Below are 10,345 nucleotides of genomic sequence, written 5' to 3' on the forward strand. Positions count from 1 at the left end.
GGTTAAGTAACTTGCCCAAGGGTACAACAGCAGAGAATCAAACTCGCAACCTTACACACCCTGCTCCTTACCACTACACCACACTGATGCACAGTTTTGTTTCTTTTTTTTTTTCAAAATAAATTCTGAATATGACAATATTGACAATACAATGAGGACAATATATGAGGACATTTTAGTTGGATTAAAAACTTGGAGGTTTACACTAAAATGGGTGTGATTCTGTTTGATAATACAGTACACTTGAGAGTGACAATTCAATGAGAGGGACATTCATCCAGGATAAGCAGTGTATTCCTAAAAGCAGGTTTCCAAACAAATGGGTAAAACTGGTGTTTTAAACAACATTTTTTGTCTTAACTATCTGAGAAATGTCCTTAGCTAGGTTTCTTAAACACGGAACAAAGTCTGGTTGAATTGCTCAATATTTTTTATACAATCTTTTAGTAAATAAAATGAAAATATAACATCAATCAATCAATCAATGTCATCAATTTGTCACTATGCAAAACTGACTACTGTTTAAGCTACAATATTTTAATGCAGTCAATGTGTAAATTAAAACATACAAGTCGACTTGATACTCTATAATATTTATTGTATTTGATTTGTTCTTTGTGTATGCACTTTTGTAAGTGGCACTGGATAAGTATGTCTGCTAAGTGTCTAAATGTAATGTTTTATAAATTATGCAATGGGATACTTGGGATTGTTGCTGTGTGTTTCTTTTCATGTTACGATGTCTCATTAGTTCTTTATAGCATCTTAAACAGTCCAGGTAATGGAATCCCCAGTCTCCCTGCTGTATCTGACAGCAGTTTTCTACCATTAAAATTACTTTGGAGGACTTTTCTCCCTTTATACACCCCTCTTTTGGAATCACCAGTTGGACACTCTCCCACTGTAACTTCCACTGGACTCATGCAGAATTGCGGGGTGTTGTAAATGAAATCTTCCAATACACCCACATGCCAGTACAACTATTTCTAACACCCAACACACTGTAATACAGTGAACTGAATCTAAATTATCACCAAAGTGACCTTTGACAAATTCCAGATCTGGTAAGGACAATTTGCGCTGCCATAAGAGAAGAAAAGAGCACCTACACTCCCCTTGGTTTTTGAGGCAGCTGCTTTAGCATTTGAAATAGCTGAGTTTGAATGCGGCAGAATGGAGCTCAGTGCTTCTATGGGTTCAAGTGTCTTCTGACAAACAGGAGTCCAAAAGGAACTGAAAGGTTGATATAACCTCAGTGAAACCACTTGCCTTGGCTCCATTTTCACTCCTATCGTGAGCCATATTGGCTGCCAATGCAATTTTCCAAGGCATGTAGTGGCACAGGAGAGCACTCACAGACTGCACATCAACAGCCCATCCTGTAGGACAGAGCTTTATGAAGTTCACTTGATGTGGTACTATGCTTTCTGATCTGTGGCTACATTGCTTTCAGCCTGCTTGGAAGCACTTTCATGCTTGGCAGATGCAGCGATATCTTCTGTATACTCAATTGCATCACTTGCAAGAGGCACTGATCGAATTGCTTGCTGTAGTGCTAGATTCAAAGAATGAGCTGCACAGAGCACAAAAAGTGCTTTAGACTACTCTGCTAAGATTTGTGCGTGGGCACAATTGACATTGCTGGCCATTTTCACATATCCCCCTCGAGGTTTGCCAAACTGACTCTGGCGGAAGCAAATCAGTGTACATTTGATCATCTACAATGCTTTTGGAGTCTTTTGCAAAGCTCTCATAGAATCCAGGGAAATCTTGCATAGTAAAATTGTAAGATAGATTACATGCCAGACTGCAACTGAATTCTGCAGTTTTTTTTCAATACATCTTTGGTGCTGTCAACAATAATACTAAAGAACTGATTCTTATGTCTCCAGACAGCATCCTCAGGACCACTGTATCCATTATACTTAACAGCTCATTCTGGACTGCATGGAAGCCATGTACCTTGCGACTCTTCAGCCACTGGACTGGATCCTAGTCTCAGTTTAAGTAACTTGAAGTATAAGTTTGAGTCATCAAAGCCTAAAAGGCAAACCCTGCTCTGCCAAGAACAGCACAGTTTGAGCAAACCTTCACATGCTGCGGCTTGGTCTTTCAGTTTTGATGAAATGAACTTTTAACTGATATACTTTTATACACTCTGAAATATAATGTAACCACTTCTATGTACAGTGGTCTCCAAAAGTCTGTTATTGTTAGAGTGGAATTTGATATTTTTGTTACTTTAGGCATTTGCATTTGAGATCAAAAAATGACTATGAGACCAAAGTAGAGACTAGCTTTTAGCTGTTATATCATGCTATTTACATGCACATACGTTTTTATAATTTTGGGGGCGACAGTGGCTCAGGAGGTAGAGCAGTCGACTGAGGATTGGAAGGTCCCTGGTTTGAATCTGGCTCATCCTGGCAGAGTGTCGAAGTGTCCTTGAGCAAGACACTGAACCCCCAACAGCTCCCAGTGGCCAGTTGGTAAGCCTGTATAGCAGCCTCTGCCACTGGTAGGTAGATGTGAGGCATATTGTCAGTACTCCCGCCTCCTAGCCCTGCGCTTTTGGTTTTTTTTCCTTTTTCCCTTGTTTCTGCCCGGCCCCTTTCTCCGCCCCGTCTCCGCCTGATTACCTGCGCACCTGCATCTCATCCCCTCGTCGGTCTGTCCCTTTATATGCCCTGCTCGCTGTTTAGTCTTTGCTAGTTCGTCTCAGTGTTTTTTGCCTGTTTCGTCCCCGCGTTTTCTTTGCTTGCTAGTTTTGTGATTTTCGACCTGCCTGTTTCTGACTCCGTTTTTGCCTGCCGCTTTGCTTTGTTTGCCTGATCGTGCCTTCCCGTTTTCCGACCCTGCCTGTTCTGACTTTCCCGTTTTGGATTTGCCCTCGGACTGCCTCTCTGGTTTTGACCCTGCCTGCATACTCGTTTTTGATTCTGCCGTGCGTTTCTCTGCCCTCGCGTTTTTTGGGTCTGCGACTGTGTCCTAACCTGTGCTGCCTGACAGTACGAACTAGCCAGTATGGACCCAGCAGACCTACCTCACCTGAAGGCTGCACTGGAGCTGCAAGGTGCGTTGTTGGGGGGGCATCAGAACCAGTTGGACGCCATCGGTCGATCCCTGGAAAGCTTCGCGACCAACCTAGCTGGCGTCACTGCACAGCTGCAGCAGCTGCAGCTCAACCTGGGTAGCCGCTCCTCTTCCCCTCCGTCCGCAGCAGCCGCCCCGCCTGTCCTGCCCGCGCCTCCGAGCCGGGAGCCCCGATTGCCACCTCCGGAGTCGTACGCAGGTGATCCGGGAACCTGTCGATCGTTTCTGTCTCAGTGCTCCTTGGTCTTCGAGCTCCAGCCCTCCACGTTCCCTACAGACCGAGCGAGGATCGCGTACGTCATCACCTTGTTGACGGGCCGAGCCAGGGAGTGGGGCACTGCGGTCTGGGACGCCGATGCCCCCTTCTGCCACGTCTACACCGCCTTCGCCGAGGAGATGAAGAAGGTGTTCGACCGCTCCAGGCACGGGCGCGAGGCCGCCAGGGAGATGCTGCTGATCCGCCAGGGGCGCCGGTCGGTGTCGGACTATGCCATCGATTTCCGCACCCTGGCTGCCACCAGCGGTTGGAACACCGAGGCTCAATACGACGCCTTCCTCCACGGTCTTGCTGAGACCATCAAGGATGAGCTGGCCACCCGGGAGCTACCCCCCAGCTTCGACGCTTTGGTGGAACTGGCCGTTCGTGTGGACCAGCGCCTGACGCAGCGACGAAAGGAGAGAGCTGTCGGTGGACTGCCTGGTCCCTCTCGAGCCCTTCCGTTAGCGCTCGCAGCACCGAGCCCCACGCCTCCGCTTCCTGCCTCACCGGAGCCGATGCAGGTCGACCGCACTCGTCTGTCCCCAGCCGAACGTCAGAGGAGGCTCAGCACCAGGTCGTGCCTGTACTGCGGGCAGGCTGGTCACTTTGTGGCGACCTGTCCGGTAAAAGCCGGCGCTCACCCGTAGCGAGGGGATTACAGGTGAGCGTTACCCCTATCTGCCAGTCCCCTGAAATCCGCCCCCTGTTCTCTGCCTCCCTGCTCGTCGGGGATCAGCCTCATGCGGTCTCTGTTTTGATCGATTCAGGGGCCGATGGGAGCTTCATTGACGCCGACCTGGCGGCCCGCCTGCGTCTCCCCCGCATCCCGCTGCATTCACCTCTGGAGGCCCACGCCATCACCGGAGCCCCGCTGATTCGCATCACCCACGCCACTCCCCCGGTGAATTTCCTCATTTCTGGCAACCACCGCGAGGCGATCGTGCTGCACATCATTGACTCCCCTCAAGCTCCCGTGGTTCTGGGTTACCCATGGCTGGCCCAGCACAACCCCCACATCGACTGGGAGGGAAACAAGATCCTGGGCTGGAGTCAATTCTGCCACTCCAACTGCCTTCGCGACGCTCTGGTCCCTGTATCGCCGGTTGCCCCAGCCCCTGAGGAGTTCCCGGACCTGTCGGCTGTGCCGCCGGAATACATGGATCTCAAACCGGTCTTCAGCAAGTTACGCGCTACCTCGTTGCCCCCACATCGCCCTTACGACTGCGCCATTAACCTCCTGCCCGGTTCGTCACCTCCTAGGGGCCGCCTGTATTCCCTGTCTGCACCGGAAACCGAGGCGATGAATAAATACATCCGGGAATCCCTCGCCGCCGGCATTATTCGTCCGTCCTCCTCACCCGCCGGGGCCGGGTTTTTCTTTGTGGGCAAGAAAGACGGCTCCCTCCGTCCCTGCATTGATTATCGGGGCCTCAACGCCATTACGGAGAGGAACCGCTATCCCCTGCCGCTTTTGACTTCTGCATTTGAATCGTTGCAGGGGGCTACCGTTTTTACGAAGCTGGATCTACGCAGCGCCCACCATCTGGTTAGGATCCGAGAGGGGGATGAGTGGAAAACGGCCTTCAACACTCCATCCGGGCACTATGAATATCTCGTTATGCCATTCGGTTTAACTAATGCCCCTGCCGTGTTCCAGTCCCTGGTGAACGACGTCCTTCGCGACATGCTCAACAGGTTCGTGTTCGTTTACCTGGACGACATCCTCGTTTTTTCCCGCTCCCTGTCAGAACATGTCCAGCATGTCCGTCGTGTTCTCCAGCGCCTGTTGGAGAACCACCTGTACGTCAAGGCGGAGAAGTGCGAATTCGCCCGTAGCACTATCTCCTTCCTGGGTTTCATCGTCACGGAAGGGAGCATGCGGATGGACCGGCAGAAGGTCCAGGCTGTGGAGGAGTGGCCTCGCCCCGCCTCCCGTCGGGAGCTGCAACGCTTTCTGGGATTCGCGAACTTTTATCGACGCTTTATTCGCGACTACAGCACGGTGGCAGCTCCCCTCACGGCTCTAACATCTGTCAACAGAGCGTTCGCCTGGTCCCCGGAAGCTGAAAGGGCGTTTCGTAATCTAAAGACCCGTTTTACCTCGGCGCCCATCCTGACTCAGCCTGACCCTGCCCGGCAGTTTTTGGTGGAGGTGGACGCTTCGGATGTGGGTGTGGGAGCAGTCTTGTCGCAACGCTCATCGGCTGACAACAAGCTCCACCCCTGCGCCTACTACTCCCACCGCCTTTCGCCCACGGAGCGTAATTACGACATCGGCGACCGGGAGTTGTTGGCTATCAAGCTGGCGCTGGAGGAGTGGAGGCACTGGCTAGAGGGGGCGAACCTGCCGTTCCTGGTGTGGACGGATCACAAAAACCTTGAGTACATCAGGACGGCTAAGCGCCTTAACCCTCGACAAGCCCGCTGGTCACTGTTTTTCTCCCGATTCCACTTCACCCTGTCTTACCGCCCGGGAGCCAAGAACCGTAAGCCAGACGCTCTTTCCCGTCATTTCACCCCTGCAGATGAGACTCAGGAGCCCGGCACCATCCTGCCCGCCCGATGTATCGTCGGGGCGGCGCATTGGGACATAGAGACCACCGTGCGCACCGCTCTCCAGACCGAACCGGGTCCCAGCTCCTGTCCCCCTAACTGTCTTTTTGTTCCCCAGCCAGTTCGTTCTCAGGTCCTGCAGTGGGGGCACTCCTCGAGACTCGCCTGCCATCCCGGTGCTCGTCGCACCGCGGCATTCATCAGTCAACGATTCTGGTGGCCCACCATGGCTAAAGACATCCGGGACTTCGTAGCCGCCTGCTCGGTCTGTGCCCGGAATAAGACTACCACCCGACCACCCGCCGGCCTGCTGCAACCCCTGCCTGTACCCAGACGACCCTGGTCTCACATCGCCCTCGACTTCGTTACCGGTTTGCCCCTGTCTGACGGTAACACCACCATCCTCACAGTCGTCGACCGTTTTTCCAAGGCTGTTCACCTTATTCCGCTGCCCAAACTACCCTCCGCCAAGGAGACGGCCCAGCTAATGGTGAACCATGTATTCCGTTTACACGGTCTGCCCACCGACGTCGTGTCTGACCGGGGTCCCCAGTTTACTTCTCATTTCTGGAGGGCGTTTTGCAGGCTACTGGGCGCCACTGTCAGCCTGTCGTCCGGCTTCCACCCCCAGTCTAACGGCCAGACCGAGCGGGCAAATCAACAAATGGAGACGGTGCTGCGTTGTCTGACATCCCAGGAGCCCACGACGTGGAGCCAACACCTTTCTTGGGTGGAGTACGCCATAAACTCCCTACCCTCTGCATCCACGGGTCTGTCCCCCTTTCAGTGCTGTGTTGGCTACCAGCCGCCCCTGTTTCCGGCCCAGGAGGAGGAGGTCGGCGTACCCTCGGCGGCGGCGCTGATACGACGCTGCCGCCGTACCTGGAGACGCGCTCGGCTCGCGCTGCTCCGTTCCACAGCCCGGATTAAGCGGTTTGCCGATCGTCACCGCTCCAAAGCCCCTCGCTATCGCCAGGGCCAACAAGTGTGGCTCTCCACACGGGACCTTCCCTTGAAGGTGGACTCCCGAAAGCTGGCTCCTCGTTTTATCGGCCCCTTCCCTATCGCCAAGGTTATTGGTCCTGCAGCGGTCCGGCTCAGGCTCCCGCTCTCGCTCCGTCGCATCCATCCCACGTTCCACGTCTCCAAGATCAAGCCCGTCATCCGCAGTCCTCTCTGCCCTGCTCCCCGGGCTCCGCCGCCACCTCGCCTGATCGACGGAGCGGAGGCGTACACTGTGCGCCGTCTGCTTAAGGTTCGGCGCCGGGGACGTGGATTCCAATACCTGGTGGACTGGGAGGGCTACGGCCCCGAAGAGAGATGTTGGGTCCCCGCCAGAGACATCCTGGACCCTGCCCTCATCCAGGACTTCCACCGCCGACACCCTGGTGCTCCTGCTGTTACGCCTGGTGGCGTTCGTAGGGGGGGGGGTACTGTCAGTACTCCCGCCTCCTAGCCCTGCGCTTTTGGTTTTTTTTCCTTTTTCCCTTGTTTCTGCCCGGCCCCTTTCTCCGCCCCGTCTCCGCCTGATTACCTGCGCACCTGCATCTCATCCCCTCGTCGGTCGGTCCCTTTATATGCCCTGCTCGCTGTTTAGTCTTTGCTAGTTCGTCTCAGTGTTTTTTGCCTGTTTCGTCCCCGCGTTTTCTTTGCTTGCTAGTTTTGTGATTTTCGACCTGCCTGTTTCTGACTCCGTTTTTGCCTGCCGCTTTGCTTTGTTTGCCTGATCGTGCCTTCCCGTTTTCCGACCCTGCCTGTTCTGACTTTCCCGTTTTGGATTTGCCCTCGGACTGCCTCTCTGGTTTTGACCCTGCCTGCATACTCGTTTTTGATTCTGCCGTGCGTTTCTCTGCCCTCGCGTTTTTTGGGTCTGCGACTGTGTCCTAACCTGTGCTGCCTGACACATATAACTGTAAAGTGCTTTGAGTACTCAAATGAGTAGAAAAGCGCTATATAAATGCAGTCCATTTACCATTTATAATTTTATAGAGAGCTATTTTAATGTTGAGTTCCCTTTTTTCAGCTGTGCAAGTTAGTTAACAGATGAATTTCAAAACAAATCAAAGTGATAAAGTCTAATGTTTGGCTGCATAGCCCTTTGATGCAATGACTGCATCAAGTCTATGACCCATTGACATTACCAAATGTGTGGTATCGTCTTTGGAAATGCTTTTCCAGGCCTTTGCTGCAACTGCTTTCAGCTCATGTTTGTTACGGGGGCTCTCTGTCTTCAATCTCCTCTTCAGCAAGTAAAATGCATGCTCAATTGAATCTAGATCTGGTGACTGACTTGGCCAGACTACAACCTTCCACTTTTGTCATTGATAAAAGCTTTGTTTGCATGGGCAGTGTGTTTGGGGTCATTGTCTTGTTGCAGAATGAATTTCCGGCCAATGAGATTGGAGGAATTGCTTTGTACATAGCCAGACAAAATTCGCCTGTACACTTCTGAATTCTGCCATCATCTGTTACACCATCAGTGAAAGATGAGTGAGCCAGTTCCAGAAGCAGCCATACATGCCCAGGCCATGACATTACCTCCTCCATGTTTCACAGATGAGGTGGAATGGTTTTGATCATGGGTAGTTCCTATCTTCCTCCACACTTTTGGCTTTCCATGACTTTGGTGAAGGTTTATTTTGGTCTCATCTGTCCATAAACCTTTGCTCTAGAACTCTTCTGGCTTGTCTCTATTTTTTTGGCGAATTCTAATGTAGCCTTGTGTAGCAGAGCTGAAGTGAAGAGCTCGTGCGAGTCCTGTGTAAAAGCCTTGGTAGCGGGTAGCAGGTAGCCGAGCGGTTGCAGCAGCTACGTCACACCCCGAAACCTGGTTAAGCAGCATTGTTGCCGGCAGGCTAGGGGCAATTTGCCTTTAGCTTATCTGGCAACGACACTGGCTGTAATGGGCTGGCAGTGAGCAGTGAGACCCTCGCTCGCTGACCCATATAACATCAAATTAAACACAACGCAAGATCCAACCCGTTGCACTTGTGACCTGAGCAACAAGTTACACCAGTCAGTCATTCGTTAACTTTAGCACACCTGACAATGGGGGCACTCAACATAAAAACAGCCATTTCTCTAAAATGGTAAAATGTATGTGCATGTGAAGACCATTAAATAAAAGTTGATAGTTTCTACTTTTCTTTCACATTCATCTTTTCATTTCAAATCCAAACTGTAACGGCTCAGGCAAGGACTCAGTCACAGACCAAGAGAGCTTCAGATTCCAGGCAGGTTTATTAATACCGACAGGCAAGTTGCGAAGCAAAAAGCAGGCAGGGTCAAAAACCGGAAGGCAGTCCGTGGACAAAAACAGGGTCGGGAACCGGAGCAGGCAGGGTCAGGAACCGGGCAGGCAATTGATCAGGCAACGGGACAAAACGGCAGGCAGAGTCACAGAGAAATCAGAAATCCAGAAAAAACTGCGGGAACGAAAAAAGGAACAAAAACGCTGAGACGAACTGGCAAACAAGACAGGAACAAGCAGGGTAGAAATAGGGCTGGGCTGATGAGGAGATGGGATGCAGGTGGGCAGGCAGACAGGTGAAGGTAATGGGGCAATCAGGTGGGCGGGGACCAGGCGGGGAGCGGGGCGGGGCTGGAACACAAGGAAAACAAAAAGCACATGGACAGGGAAAAAACAAAAACACCACAGCTAGGGGGGCGGAGCCCTGACACAAACACCTTAAGTTAATGGCAACAATTACACATTCCATTCTAAGGTTAACATACTTTTGAAGGGCACTGTATGTTCTCTATGACAATGAGAATCCTTGTGCAATCAAAAGCAAGCAGGTAGAGGACTGTTTTGCATGCTGGCTGATATAGGGGGTTTCCTCCTACTCTCTGCAGACACTTCTGGGACCATGTAATAGTAAATGTAGTGTGCTCTCCCTGGTTTTGAACTTCATTAACGACATGGGTTTGCACTCCAGGGTGTGCACCAGACTGTGGACTAAGGGTCTGCAGGGGTCCTGACCACTGGATGGCAGCAATACATTACACAGCATTTTAGACTGCCATCAAGACCTGTATCGAATCTCCCTTTCTTTGCAAAATCATGGAGAAGGTCATAGCTACGACGCTGGCCCTATATGGCAAGCCATTTTAACATTTAATAGCTAGGCTGGATATGTGTTACAAATATCCGTATTTTCAATATATTCAATTCTTCCTAGTCAAAATGAACATTCCAGAATGACATTCTTCCTATCCACAGTTGTCATTTCATATAGGCACAACGTCATTCTTCCTAGGACAAATGACGCCACTTTTGCCATTCATTTGTATTGGGCTTTCAATTTCAGATGTCCACATCGTCATTCTTCCTATCCAGAATGAACATTCTTGATGTCTGCAGTAGAATTCTTACTAGGAAAAACTCCCATTTCAGATATCTACAATCCAATTGTTGCTATTCATAATTTGAATTTCAGA

This window comes from Megalops cyprinoides, chromosome 16, assembly GCF_013368585.1.
Source record: "Megalops cyprinoides isolate fMegCyp1 chromosome 16, fMegCyp1.pri, whole genome shotgun sequence".
Classification (NCBI taxonomy): Eukaryota; Metazoa; Chordata; class Actinopteri; order Elopiformes; family Megalopidae; genus Megalops; species Megalops cyprinoides.